The following is a 15341-nucleotide window of genomic DNA, read 5'->3' on the forward strand; positions in this document are numbered from 1 at the left end:
TCTTTCTCTTCAGAATCAATATATTGATATGTTTTTTCATATAAAATGACATCATGGAAGTTGCATGGTAACCAACTGGTTGTTTTCTTGCTTGAAGGAGATTCCTGAACAAAAGTCAGAGTCTCAGAGTGAGTGGCCCCACATATTGCTTCCTTCAAGTTTTCTGATATTAACCCTCCCAGGATAAGCAGACATTGATACAAATTTGAAACAAAGTCCTTAAAGGGTTTCATAGAGCAAGTACAATCACTTTTTTAGACTACAGTTACATATCATCTGCATAATTCACTTATACCAGTACAAAGAAGCTTCACGTTGACCCAGCTTTAATGACTCCAGGCCAAATGTCCTTGGTTTGAGTAGTAAAAAGGTGTTTGTAACTATGAGTCCTGCATATCCAAAAATCTCATTCACCATCTGGAAAGGAAGGAATTGGAAACAGTTGTATGTTAGCTGGCACTCAGGTACTTTTGGTTTATTTGGGTGATGGGTGATGGTGATGGCATATGAGTGATGGGCCTGTTGATACAGAACTTAGCAGTCCTGTGAGCACAAGAAAAGATGGAGCCCAGGTTGGTACTCTCTGACTTGCATTACCTTATCTCTCCTTTCACTTCTTTTGTGTTTTTACTTTGTCTCTCCCCGTCTCAAGCAAATCTCAGAACTCAAAGGATTCTTTCTGCGGATGGATCTATGCATGCTATATGAAACTTTGTTGAAGCCATTGTATGCTGTGAAGAAACAAGAGCCCATCCAAGCAGAAACACATCTTCAGCCATCAAAGCAAGCATGGCTAGAGCAGGTCAGGGGTTTTCTTCTGAGGCTTTAACACTGTAACTCATTTCTGCCACCAGTGTGTCTTATTAATATCAAAATGCACAAAACTGTTATGCACTGGATGGAATTTCATACAAGTGTAAGTGAAAAATAATTTTGTATCACATTTTTGTGGAAAGTGTGCACACTTTTTATGAGTGGTTGGATAGGCTAAATTGCTACATACATTAGTCTAAAACCACAGGTAATTACTTGTTCTGTAATATGATGTGGAATGTTATTCCACACACAATTCTGGAGTACACATTTTTAACTATTTTCCCTCAGTTGTAAATTCATTTTAATACTTACTATACAAAATGGACCCTCGAGTAACTCCCGATCTTTTATCCACAAATAAATTTGGTAAAGGATTTGTAAAGGCTGCTTGCAGTGTGGCAAGGATTAGTTTCATAAACTTTAAGGGAGTAAACTGCTCTTCAATTGTTACTATCAGGACAACTCTTTGATGTCAAACTAGGGTTTTACAGACAATAGAATATAGTTTGACCCAATTCACCTGTTACATAGCAAATATATGAAGTCAGTTCTGTTTAATTTCCTTATTTGGCACTCTCAAACTTTAATTGCAAGAAGTTGGTTCATCGTAGGACTGAGATGCACATGTTTGTTTGATTTAATCTGACTTGTTTAGGTTCCTGACTGAGGCCATATCCTACCTGCAAGTGAAGTAATGATAACTTGTATTACAATTCACTGCCAATAGACCTGATGTTTTCCATGCTTCGTTCTTGTGGCTACTTGTCTTGAGGCTGATTTACCTAAGTGAACTGTTAAGTTGATAATTTGTTTTAAAGAAACATCATTTATTTGTCTAGAGAGAGAAGGGGGATGCACTTAAATAACTAGCAACACCTCAACAGAAAAAGAAAGCAGAGACTCAAGAAGGATTAAAGGGTAGGTTCAAAGAATCACAGAAAAAATTCGGTCAATTAAACATTAACATATTGAAGATTGTTCTGGAAGTGTCGTGGAAGACTGGTCAAACATTTTCCTGTAGGAAAAAACGTAGGAGAAAAGAGCAACTTCTAATATTTACACATTTGATTTAAAACAAAGTCTAATTTGTTTCATACAGGTTGCACAGAGGCTTTTTAATCAGGAAAGCTTGGATTTGAATGCACGTTTACAAATTTACCTTTTGGTGCATCGAGGTCCTGAGCACTCTTCTTTTGTGCAGCAGGATCTTTAGCCATATGCTTAGTTTGGTGTATTTAGGTGTCATTTGCTCCTGGTTTCCCAGCACCCAAGATCAGGAAACCACACCTGTCTAAAGTCAAGCAAATACTTACAGGTTTTGCTGGGTCAGAGTGGCTGGAATGTCAAGGGCTGAGTTACTAGATAGCACCTCCTGGAAACAGCCTCAGAGAGCACATTGTGCATTAGGTTATTGCAGCTGGTGGAGTGAGTAATTCTACTTCACTCATATGGAGTTTTAGCCAAGGATGAACCTTGAAATTAAGGAGAAGCCAACAGTCTGAAATTCAATTAATAGATTTTTGATTTTGTTTGAACAATCTGGAAACAACAAGGCATTTGCATTTCAGAGAGAACTGCTGGATTTTTTTCTAGGTTTCACTGAAAGAGACTTGGGTACTGTTATATGGAAGGCTGTTTATCATATTCATATTCAAATATTCTTCCTGCAATAAAATTAAACGTGAGTTTTGTAGATGTCCTTGTGCTCCAGCAGCTTTTTGGAACAGTGATCCAGGAGACAGTAGGTGGCGTTTCTTGATCGTGCTTTCCTACCAATGTGATTTCCAGGGATAAGTTGTACCTGTAGTATCAGTTAAGTAAAGGCATGGCAGAGTTAGTGGTTTGCGCTATGTTCAATGCACACCATCTTAAAATGGAAAATCCAGGCATTAGTCAGCAGCCTCAAATCGTTGGTGGTTAGCATAGACTGCAACCTAGAGATTTACAGCATTTCATACAAAACTTACTGCATTTGCTGAAACAAGTCATCCTTGCCAATGATCACAAGACAGTTTTTGCAGTATTCTGTAGAAATATTAATCAATGACCTGGGAGGCAGGCTGGTGATATTACTTCTAGTACATCATGTTACTTCTAGTAGAACAACTACAATTATAAAGGCTTACTTTGCTGTACCTGCTCTATATTTAAGAGATAATTGGGTACCTTTTCCAACTTTATTTGTAAAACCATCTTTATATTCACATGGGATCTGGATAGTGTAGTCTTCAGATGGCTGATATTCTTCTGCTATAGATGCTTCTGCTTTTCTCCATGGGTTAATACCTCTTCTTCTTCATACTCCTTTCCATGAAGCATCTTGAGTCTTGGTAAGGAAGTCTCATTTCCTCTGTGCTTCTCCCGTGTTAATTTTCTGCTTCAAAAATATAAAAATGAGGGTGAAAGGCTTAGTCATTGCAGGGGAGCTCAGGGGTGCTTCCAGGCCTCAAGACAAGTTTTGGCGTATTTAGTGAACCTTTTACCCAAGTTTAAATAACTTTTGAAATGAAGACTTGTTAGAGCTTTGCAGCACGATAGAAAGTAGGGAGATCAATATGTTGTGTTGTTTTGTTTTGTTTTTTCCTCAGGGTTGTTTCAGGTTGCATCCTTCTAAGAAAAAATTATTACAAAATAAGCAGAGACTTGTTTGTTTGTTTTAAAGCTATATCTGTTGTGATTGCTTACACACTGTGGTGGTGCCACATGCTACTTAGCAAGTGTATCAGAAGTAGATGTTGCTCATACACTCCCTTCCTCCTCTACTTCTTTTTTTCCTGGTGCTTATGAACAGAGTTTAGAACTCAGCAAATGTCTGATTTTCTACCACACTTCCTGGCTACTTTTAAGGTCACCTTATTTTCCTCTGATTGATAAATTCAGGTGTGAGAGGCACTAGAAAGACTTAAAACTAGTACTGCTACTGGTCCCATGTTTTATAATGGGAAATATAGTGCTATTTCCATATGTACCTTTACTTGTGCTATTGAAGATAGTTGGCTGGAGACCTTCAGGAGCTCTTGGTGTGTCTTTGCTCTGTGCAGTTGTCTGGACCTCCTAATAACTCAGCAGCACCTGCAGTGAAAACGGAGGTATTCTGACTTTACCTCCCCAAGCACAGATGCTGTTTTTTTGCAAGTACTGATGCTCTAAGTAACTACAAACCCATATGTATACTGTCAGGTAAGGCGAGCTCCCAAGTCCCTGTGCCATGCAGCAATTCAAAATACATGAAGGAGCACTGGTACCAGAGGGAGGTTGAGTTAAGGACCATCTGCACAAGTCAGACATGGGTACAGAGCCATCTCAGCCTGAACCTGGTGTCTGCATGAAGAGTAAAGCAGTGTGATAGTTACAGGAGAATGCTTCGTCTGGAGGGTGAAGGTACCAATCTGACAATCAGTCTAGAAGTTGTGGAGTTGCTGCCTAGGCTTGTTGATCTTTTGGACTCTTACCCCTTGCTGATCTTCCATGTGGGCAGCAGCAGTGCTGCTCAAAGTAACCTGGAGTGCACTGGGCACTGGGGATGACAGTGAAGGGCAAGAGGTGCCAGGTGGTGTCTCCTCAATCCTGTCAGTGAGAGAGGGAAAGGCCTGAGCAGAGGTGGGCTCAGCCAGGGTGTCGTGGCTTGGCTGTATGGCTGGTGTCACGTGCAGGGTTTTGGCTTCTGTGACCACAGTCATGGTGAGGGCTACTGAGCTGGCATGGGGCTGGGATGGGGTATGCTTGACTAAGTGTGACACGGGTATCTTTGTAAACAGGCTTCCTAACCTAGACTAGAGGCTTTTTACATGAGGTATGCTAGTGAGGGTTATGATAAGCTGAAGGAAACTGAGAAGGCAGAGCAGATGTGTCTGGGAGACAGCATTATGGAGAAGGCTCTCACACTTCCCCTGTAAAAGAAGTACAACTTTAGACCCATCCCAAATTCCTCTGCGCAAATCCATGTAGCATGAGAAACAAGCAGGAGCAGCCTCTATGTACAGCTGCAGAGCTAAGACCTCATTAGCATCATGGCTCTTGTGACTGGAGTGCTGCAATGGAGGGATGCAGGAAAGATGGGGAGTGTAGGGATGGCAGAGATGGAGCTCTGTTTAAAGGTGTCATGTGCATGGAGCTTTGCCTTGGGATAGATGATGAGCCAGTACCAAGCTTGTGGGTAAGGATGAGAGGACAGACCACCACAGGAGATGCTACACTGGGTATCTGCCACATCCCATCTGATAAAGAGGAGCAGGTGAAGCATTCTTTAGGCAGCTGGAGAAAGTCTTAGTCACAGATCCTAGTACTCACCAGTGACTTTAATCACCCTACTGGAAGGGCAGTGTGGCTGGGCACAACTGATCCAGGGGATTTCCAGAGCATATTTTTTAATATCATGGTATTTATAAGATAATATTTTGATGCTTGTGACTGATGAGCTGGTGAAGGAAGGTGTTCTGCTGGACCTGCAACTTGCAAGCAAACAACAACTGGTGGATAGCGTGAAGGGCGAGGGCAACCTTTGCAACAGCAACAGTGAGACTTGTGGAGTTTAAGATCCTGAGAGAAGTAAGATACATCCAGAAGAGCAGGTGTTGGCTTGTTCAGGGACCTGATTGCAGAATCCTGTAGGAAACTTTCCTGTAAGGAAAGGGACCTTGAAGGCCTGGTTGATTTTTGAGGACAACATCCTCAGAGCACAGGAGTGATCTATCTCTGTGTGCAGAAAGTCAAGCAAGCTAGCAAAAGGCTAGCATGGATGAACTCCTGGCTGAGCTCAAACAAAAAATCATGCACACAGAAGGTGGAAACAGGGGTAGGCTACCGGGGGGGAGTGCAAAGATGTTGCCCACGCTTGTGGAAATGGAGTCAGGAAAGACAAATCTTAGCTGAAGTTGAAACTTGCAAGGGAGCTGAAGGATGTACATTGGCAGCAAAAGAAAGGTTAAGGAGAATGTGGGCCTACTGATCAACGAGGCAGGGGAATTAGTGACGAGTGACAGGGAAAAGACTGGGATACTTTGCCTTTTTGCCACCAAGCTGGTCAGGAGAAGAGAGGCTGAGGGAAATGGGTTTGCTCAGACTTAAGAAGAGAAGGCTCAGGGAAATCCTTATTCCTGTCTACAGCAAACTGATCAGAGAACATAGAAAAGATGGAGCTAGACTATTCTCAGAGATGTATGATGATAGTACAGGGGGTAATGGACACAAGTTGAAATACAGGGCATTTTGATCAGGTATTAGGATAAAAAAAAAGTTACTGTGAGGGTGCTAAAAGCCTGGAACAGATTGCCCAGAGAGGATGTAAAATCTCTATTCTTGGACATTTTGACAAATGACATGAAACAAATTGACATGAAGATCTCAAACTCTGAGCATGCCACCATGTAGCTGTCTTAGTAGTCAGCTTCTACACTTTAGTATGGACAAGGCTTTTTTTTAATTTCTTCTATACTGAAGACAGTGATCACCCAGCTGGGGGGTTGCCTGGTCCCCACACTTGGAGTGTCAGGTTTATGAGTTACAACAAAAGTTCTGGACTCACCTGTCCTCTCTGCTGCCCCTTTGCTATCCAGAGCATAGCAGTATGCATTTCCAAATCTTATGACAATCATGTGCTGTACAAATAGGCAAGGTGATAGCTAGTCTGGCTAATTCCACCCTTTGTTCTGGAAATGACACAATTTAGCTAGGCATGGTATAATAAGAGCAAGGTGGCCTCGGGAACCCCATCAGCAATGACTGGCAGACTTCCTGAACAAGTATGAATCATTTTTTACCAGTTCTTTGCAGGACCAGTGTTACGTGGTCAAACATTATTCTCTTTTGGTTGTAAACATTGCTAACATCAAACGTCCAAAATCCTTTTGGGGTGTGCGGAGTTGAAGTTAGTTCAAGAAAGCTGTCAGATACTGTATGGTAGAACTGTAGCACATTTCATTCATTTTCCCCAGCTTGTCTGATTCATGTTGTAAAATTGAAGATTGAAAAGGATAAGATCAACATTGTGTTGCTACCTAGGTTGTTCTAGACGGGACTGGTGTCCTCAGCCTCTGATACAAATATTGAATTGCTAGATTCTCCATTTAGACCCAGAATTATTGCTACTTCTCTGGTTTCTTTGGACATCACATACCTCCTGGTATTTTGACTTGAGATGCTGGTACGAAATTTTCACAGGGAGCTCATATGTATAGTCTTTTAATTTCACATACTGCCAGCATTTGTCTTCTGAAACTTGATAATTTGCCAGAATAAAACAAAATACAGATCTCAAATGAGCTTTGCTTTACCATATCAGTAAGAACAGGCTATTGGCGCAATGGTCTTAATGTTTCTTACTGTCTTTGGAGTAATTTAAGAGGACATCTTCTTTTCATATACAGTATCAAAGCGGATGATGGTGTGGACTGACACCATGCTACCAGCAGTCCTAACTTTCTTAGCAAATAGTCAGAGCTCTATGTGCAAGTCATGCCCACTGCCTGCTGCGGGAACGAGGCAGAAGAAAAAAAGTATGCTCACTTCTGTAAAATGCAAAGCTCTGACTTATCTGCTTGGGTTGATGGTTGGGTTGATGGTATCTTTGGACAGGCAACGTGACTGTTTGTCTGAAATAGCTGGGGCTTGTTGTTCCTGGAGGCCCAAAGAGATGTGTGCTTGCAGCAACCTGCCCCTGCATCCCCTCTGGCACCTACTCCAAAAAAGAAACTGTCTTCTTAGTCCAGGCTTTGTAGTCAAGGTAGTTTGTGACATGTGCTTTTCATGTCCAGTTTTCTAAGTCCTGAGCTAGTCCTTGTTGTCACTTTCTGCACAGTTAAGGGAAGTTTGTGAGGTCTCAGTCCCATTGATTTTTGCAAGATGCTTGTAGAGAGACTAGGACCTCTGCCATATCCAGCAGAAATTAAAACATCAAAATAAAACAGAAAATCACCCACCTCCAGTCTTGCCTGTGCTAGGTAATTCCACCTAACTACCATGCAAGAAACTACCGCGTCTACTTTAAGGAACATATCTTGTAGCAGGAGTCTTGGAAGCACCAGTGTTGATGGGAAATTTTAGAAAAGAATAATGGAAAAGGTAAATTAACAGTAACATTTGGAACAACTGAGAGAGTGCAGTGTGAATTCCCAGGTAGCAGCTCCCTGGTAGTTACTCCATCTGTAACTACTTACAAATGCTGTAGCACTTCTTTCAGCTTTATGGCAGCAAATGGATCTTGCTCTATATGGCAGGATTTTAATTATAACTCTTCTTGTTGCTGGTTTAACCTTTAGAAAGAGTAGTCCTGCACTCCTTTCAGGCACCATGTGCTGCAGAACTGGAGCTAGAGAGTCCAGCATAACTTGTTAGAACAGGAAAGAGAATTGGCTCACAACTTCAGGTAATTAAAAAAATGGTGTGTGGTTAAACCTTAGCAAAATAGTTTGAGAAACTTCTCATTCTCCTTCTCTATAATATCATCACTTGGCGAGGTGTAAAGGGAACGGAGGAAAAAAAAAGAGAAATAGAAGGCAGAGACACTGTTGAGAACTTCTTCTTTATGTTTGAAGCTTTATCAGTTCTCACATCAGAATGACAGAAAAAGAGAACTGTGATGGAGAAAGGATGATACATCTTTATACAAAATTGCTCTAGTGGTTAAGTACTTTCAGGGGAAATTCAGACCACAGAATCTGCTCTGCTGCACTTTTACTACCCTTTGGAAGGATTTTAAATTTGTAAGCCATAGCAAATGAAAGCATTGAAAAATGCCTCACAATATACTAAAAAAAGTTTATGCTTGATTTTAGAAAAGAAACTGTGGTGCCTCTAGCCCTAATGCAGCTCTCTATGGTCAGCCATGCAGATGGAAACATCGGCATGACAAATTTTAGGCCTGAAAGTTTACACATTATGCACCTTTGCATGAGCAGAGCTGGTCAGGCTGCAAGGCATTTCTCCCTCGAGTTGCCAAGTACCTTTGTTTGCTTTGAGTATCCAGACAAAGCAGTTTGCTACCTTAAAGAATGTAATGGAAAAAGTGTGGTGCCTTGTCATACTTGCATTACCAAAACCTGTTTTGGATTTTTTGTTTATTTTACATTTATTCGTAACCATGTTAGTGACACTTATGTCTTGGGTTGTTTTTTTTTTTTTTCCTTGCAGACCAGTCACAGCACTGCAGTATAACTTACACTGGAAAAGGTTTCTGGTGATCATCTTGTTCCACTTCCCATTACATATCAGCAGAAAATAGCACTGAAACGTTAAGTTGGAGAAAAGAAATTCAAATCCTTGCTTGTGCAATTGTAGCCATATGGATGAAGCTAGCTTTTCTTCCTATGAAACCAAGCTTGCTCTTTAACTTTTCATTCATTTTAAGAGCCATATGTTTTCACTTAATTGTCTTGCTTCATACCTGATTATAGTTAGCACTTGTTCCTGCCTACTCCTAAAATGACTGTGCTCCAGTCTCTGTAGAATGTTTTAAGTACCTGCTAAGAACCTCTCTGAATCAGGCCCTGTACTAGTAACTAGCTTTTATTGTTTTCTTCCTAAGCAGGGGTGCCTAAAAATGTTCTCTGACCTCCAGAGAGTGGAGCAAAGAAGTATTCTTCCATTGACAGATTGTTTTAAATATCTCACTGCTGTAGCACTATTTAATCTACCCACAGTCTATTTTTTACCTATTGGCTAAATATAATCAGTCACCCTCTACTGCAGGAGAATCTTTCCTAGCAATTAGTATTCAATTCAAAGTCCCGTTTATTTCACTAACATTCTCTTTGTATTTATGCTGTTCTTTTACATTTCTGTCTCTTACGGTCAGAGTGGATGTACAACTTCCTGAACCAAGTCAGGACTTCCCATGTCAGTTATTTAATGAACTACCTATATAATTAGTCATTTCTGTCTCCTATAAGTCACAGGGATGTAGATAGTAGTGATGTTTTTCCCAACAATGTTTGTCCAAAGAACGCTTGCCAAATCCTGATGACATACCTAGAAATGTCCTGGTCACAGGAGGAGTTTGCATACTGCAAAAATAGCAGCAATAAGCAGCAATATCCCAGTATGGCTTTGATTATTCCTGTGTGAGAAGTGTGTTGTATACAAGACTTATAAGTGATATAGGACTTGCTGTGCTGTCTCTTCTCCCTCAGACTGGATGTTCAAAGAGTAAGCTGTGTTCTTCCCAAAGTGAACTTCAGCAGTCGGATGTTTTCTGTAGCCCCAGGATGGCAGGTCAGTGTATGTTTCTTTTCCCTTGTGTTCACATATAAAGCCAGGTGTGACTTTCCCCCTCCCATCCCCCATTGTGTTCTGCTTGGTCCTGTTCCTTCCCTATCGTTTAGCAGGAGGTGTAACACAGTACTCAATTTGCCAGTGAGAATACCATGCATGTTTTAACATTTTGCTTGCATAAATGCTTGGTCTTCTTTTGTTAGCTGCAGGGAATAATTTACACATGTGGTTTTTGTCTTATAAATATTCAAGGTCAGTCTTATAAATAGTGACTCAGGCCATTAGTGTGTGTTTTGAGCAAGACTGCTCATTTAATTAGTCTGGACATTTACGTCTGGAAGCTGCAAGTTAGAGTCATACTGTGCTGGTCTTCCATTTGGTTTCTTAATATTTCTCTCCTTAAACTTGCACGTTCAGAAAGGAAATGTATGAAAACAGAGTGATGGGAAGAGGAAGTGAGAACTGTTTCTCCATGTCAGAAGAAAACTGTATCACTGGTTGTTTACTTCATTAGAGCTGTTTACCTATCCTGGATGCAGTCACAATTCCTGATGTGAATTAGGGCAAATCAGAGAAATGAGTAAGGGTAGCAACAAATCAGCTGTTTCATAGGTATACTGAGAGTGTTTCCCAGCTGTTTGAACACCCATTATATCCTACTAAATAGCCCAGTATGCTCCTGATTAATAGATTCTTAAAAAACACATAGAAACATACAGAGAATTACAACTTATCCTTGGTGCCATCTCAAGGCATATCAAGGATAAGAGGGTCATTAGGGGCAGTCAGCATGGATTCACCAAAGGGAGGTCATACTTGACCAACCTCATAGCCTTTTATGAGGAAGTAACAAGATGGATGGATTATGGCAGAGCGGTGGGTGTGGTCTACCTTGACTTGAGTAACGCATTTGACACAGTCTCCCACAGCATCCTCACAGCTAAACTGAGGAAGCGCAGTCTGGACCATTGGGTAGTGAGGTAGACTGCGAACTGGCTGAAGAAAAGAAGCCAGAGAGTCGTGGTCAGTGGGACAGAGTCCAGTTGGAGGCCTGTACCTTGTGGAGTGCCTCAAGGGTCGGTACTGGGGCCTGCATTATTCAATATATTCATCAATGACTTGGATGAGGTAACAAAGTGCACTATCAGCAAGTTTGCTGATGACACCAAGCTGGGAGGAGTGACTGACACGCCAGAAGGCTGTGCTGCCATCCAGAGACCTGGACAGGCTGGAGAGTTGGGCAGGGAAAAATTCAATGAAATATAACAAGGGCAAGTGTAAAGTCTTGCATCTGGGCAGGAACAACCCCAGGTTCCAGTATAAGTTGGGGAATGACCTATTAGAGAGCAGCATAGGGGAAAGGGACCTGGGGGTCTTGGTGGACAGCAGGAGGACCATGAGCAAGCACTGTGACCTTGTGGCCAGGAAGGCCAATGATACCTGAGGTGTATTACAAGGGGGGTGGTTAGTAGGTCAGAGAGGTTCTCCTTCCCCTCTACTCTGCCCTGGTGAGACCACACCTGGAATATTGTGTCCAGTTCTGGGCCCCTCAGTTCCAGAAGGACAGGGAACTGCTGGAGGGAGTCCAACACAGGGCAACAAAGATGATGAAGGGAGTGGAGCACCTCCCTTATGAGGAAAGGCTGAGGGAGCTGGGTCTCTTTAGCTTGGAGAAGAGGAGACTGAAGGGTGACCTTATTAATGTTTGCAAATATATAAAGGGCGAGTGTCACAAGGATGGAGCCAGGCTCTTCTCAGTGGCAACCAGAGGTAGGACAAGGCATAAAGGGTTCAAACTGGAACACAAGAGGTTCCACTTAAATATGAGAAGAAACTTCTTCTCAGTGAGGGTGACAGACACTGGAACAGGCTGCCCAGGGGGGTTGTGGAGTCTCCTTCTCTGGAGACATTCAAAACCTGCCTGGACACATTCCTGTGTAACCTCATCTGGGTGTTCCTGCTCCAGCAGGGTCATTGGACTAGATGATCATTTGAGGTCACTTCCAATCCCAGACATTCTGAGATTGTGTGATAATGCTAAATAATTAAATTAGTTCCACTAGGCAATGCAATAACTTAGAAAATTTCCTGTGAATGGCATGAGGCACTGCTGTCTCTCTGATTCTGAGCACAAATAGAGATATATCCTCTGTATGCTGCAGTGACTATAACTGATAAATCATCTGAGAACTAAAATCTGTTCCTGGGGACCACATGAGATAACTTAGCCAACCTGATTCCTGAATTGCTTGCCAGGAAGACTGAGGGCCCAAGAAGTAACATTTATGTGATGGGATTATTTCATCTATTTTAGAGACAAATATATAGTTATAGCCAAATTTTTTATATTTTACTCAGTTTTGGAATGATTGTCTCTGGAAATTTAGGGACTGATTTTCAGATGCTGTTTCACACGGATTTTCTGTGCTGTCTGGCAGCTCAGAAAATCAGCTACATGGTACAGTGTCCCAGAAATGAGGCACCCTGGACTGGATGCCTTTCATAAAAGCAGAGTTCACAGTTTTGGCTGGTAACTGTACAGTATCTCAGTGACTTCCAGCTGTGAAATGAATTAATAATTCCTGGCAGTCATATGCCCACTGTAGGTGCTCTTAACCAATATGTTTTACTTCCAAAACTCTTTCTTGTGCCCACAACAGAGGTGCAGGAGGAAGGTGTGAAGTGAAGTGTTCTTGTAATTTTCCTACATCTTGCAAAGCCAAAGATCCTGCAATCTTGACACTTTTTAAATTCCAGTTTTAAATTCCACCTGTAAACTTCTTAAAACCCAAGGTGTTTGAATGTTTTCATAAAACATAGCTTGTATTACAGCATCCCAATAGCTTTCACTCAGATATGTGAAGCTCCTGGGCTTCTGTAGGTACTTAAGAAAATACAGAAGCCAGACGTCCACGTGTATAAATTGTTGTGTGTCACCTTATTTCAGCTCAGCTCTGATGACTTCTGCTGTTAGAGGATTTTCCAATGGGTGTCAACAACAAACACCCAATCTGTAGACTTCGTAAATGTGGTTGAAAGGGCAGCTCAGAGACTTATGTTATTTAAACAATAAGCAGAAACATAATGAGTGAGAATGCTTCCTGTTTCCCTAACGGACTCTAAGGGAAAAAAAATGCAGGTATAAAACTGAGTATATCAGACATTTTCTGAAAGTGCTTTTTTGGGTAATAGAGACAAACTGAGTCCAGAAGTATAGAAAACCGCACAGTAAATTTGCAATTTATTGCAGAAAGCTGATTTTGGCCTTGTCTAATTTATTTTCTTCTTTATGTAACTGAATGAAACCCCCATTTTTTCTATTATTTATGCCTTATCATTGGCAAGCCTATTCCAGTATGCCCTGACCTGCAAGGAAGCGCATAGTTTTGTCTTTCTCTAATGGGCCAGTATTACCACCGAGCACGCACCTCATGCTCTGCCAGGCAAGACAAGAGTCAGAAACCCTCACCTTTGTCACAGACAAATCTTTCTTTGTGTGTCTCACTGCTGCTGCTGTTGCCTGTACCTGCAGCCATTCTGTGTTGTTGCTTGTTCCTTTATACTTATGGAATAAACTGGGATTCTGAATTCACCATTTCTGCAGCAATACAGTATCAAAGATGTCTTGCTTAATCTGGACCCACGTACATCATGTTTGTGAAGCCAGAGTAAGAGAAAAATTATTTTTACTGGTGGATTCAAATGTCTGAAAACTTAGTAAGGCCAAAGGGCATTCCAAGAAAAGAAAATGTTCTGCTCGCATGCTCTATTGAAAGCCAGCTGGTGCTTTGTGCCCTAATAATGATAAACATGATACTGCTTTTCTGGCATAAAACAACTTTTTTTGTGTGTCAACTATACATTGTAATAGGATAGAAAATTTCAGCAGCATGGACAGAAACTGACAAATACACAGAACAGTATTTTGCTGTTTCATGGAACCAGATAGTTGCACTTTGAAGCACGGATAGATGAAAGAACGTGAGACTGACTCACAGTATTACAAAGCGTTTGCTGCTGGAATCAGACCTGGTAATACAGATGTCATCCTGCTGAATCAGGAATAGCAGAAGGCAAATGAAGGCAAGATAATGTCGGAACTGTTCAAGCGTTGCAAAAAGAGCTGTTTCTCAAAATACTGTAGGTCAAATACAGAGCAACGAGTTCAAGCAAACTATACGAACATATGAGAAACCTTCTGCAACTGAGGATATAGATAGCCAGTGCTGTTATGCTGGCTATTCTACAAAACAAAGTTTATTAATATACTGCAGAAAAAAAAAATACATTTCTAGGAGATGTTTCACCTCAGCAAGTTACTTAAAGTTTACTGAGGCCGTTGTGTATGACACGTAAGTAAGATAAATTCCTTACATACTGTGGATGTAATAAAATAAATAGTTGTGCTTGTTTGACTGAAAATGAGTTAATTTTCGTCATGCAGTTAGAAACGTTTCTTTTTCACAGCTAGCATGGTCATTATTTGGACTTAGTTTGAGAAAAAGAGATAACACCCCAACATGGAGTTGATGTTTTTAATTGCTATGGTCTGAGAGCCAAGGCAGTTCTGAGCACTCTGTCCACGGGTGTGAGGCAGCGAGGAAGGGGGGCAGGGATGGGGCAGAGCTTGACTGACATCCAGACTGATCAATGAGAATACTCCATGCCATTAGCATCACAGTTCATTTTCTACGAGAATGAGGATCTTCTGGTCTCTCTCTCTGGTTCTTGTATCTTTCTCTTCGCTCTTGGAGACCTGTTCAGGGGAGTTCTGTTTGGAACTTTCGTTAGTTTGGCCTTAGGCCATCCTGCCATTTTGCAGGGGCTTCTGGGCCTTTCTACCTTTTTTCCTCTTTTCTTTCCCCAGGATCAGCTGTTTGGGACCAGGTGCTGCTTCCTGGGACAGGTTGCTCGGGTTGGATGGGGTCATGAGGACTTGCATTAATGATCTTTTATTTTATATTCTATTTCTATTTTGTTATTTTATTAAACTGTGTTTATCTATTTCTATTTTGTTATTTTATTAAACTGTGTTTATCTCAGTCCAAGATTCTCCCTTCCCTTTTGATTCTCTCCACTACTTAGGGGTTGGGGAGGGGGTAAGCGAGCAGCTATCATGGTTTTATTACTAGCTCGGGTGAAGCCATGACAATAGTTAATGTTTTTGATGTATTAGGAGGACAGCTGCAAGTTTGTCATTGACCCCATCAGCACTGTTTACCTAAGTCCAACTGCTTACCGTATTTTAAGTATTTCTAACATAGTTCTGTTTTGTGTTCAACATCTGTAAGACAAAATTTCTTTCATGGATGCTTTGC

General features: G+C 41.3%; 1 long non-coding RNA gene across 1 annotated transcript; it reads left to right on the forward strand.

Annotated features, from left to right (window-relative positions):
- The first annotated feature begins 664 nt into the window (after nucleotides 1-664).
- LOC135577435 (uncharacterized) lies at nucleotides 665-15026 on the forward strand. Its single transcript, XR_010469230.1, has 3 exons — nucleotides 665-802; nucleotides 9942-10023; nucleotides 14891-15026. It is a non-coding gene; the product is annotated as an uncharacterized LOC135577435 (long non-coding RNA).
- The last annotated feature ends 315 nt before the right edge of the window (nucleotides 15027-15341 follow it).

This window comes from Columba livia, chromosome Z, assembly GCF_036013475.1.
Source record: "Columba livia isolate bColLiv1 breed racing homer chromosome Z, bColLiv1.pat.W.v2, whole genome shotgun sequence".
NCBI classification, from domain to species: domain Eukaryota; kingdom Metazoa; phylum Chordata; class Aves; order Columbiformes; family Columbidae; genus Columba; species Columba livia.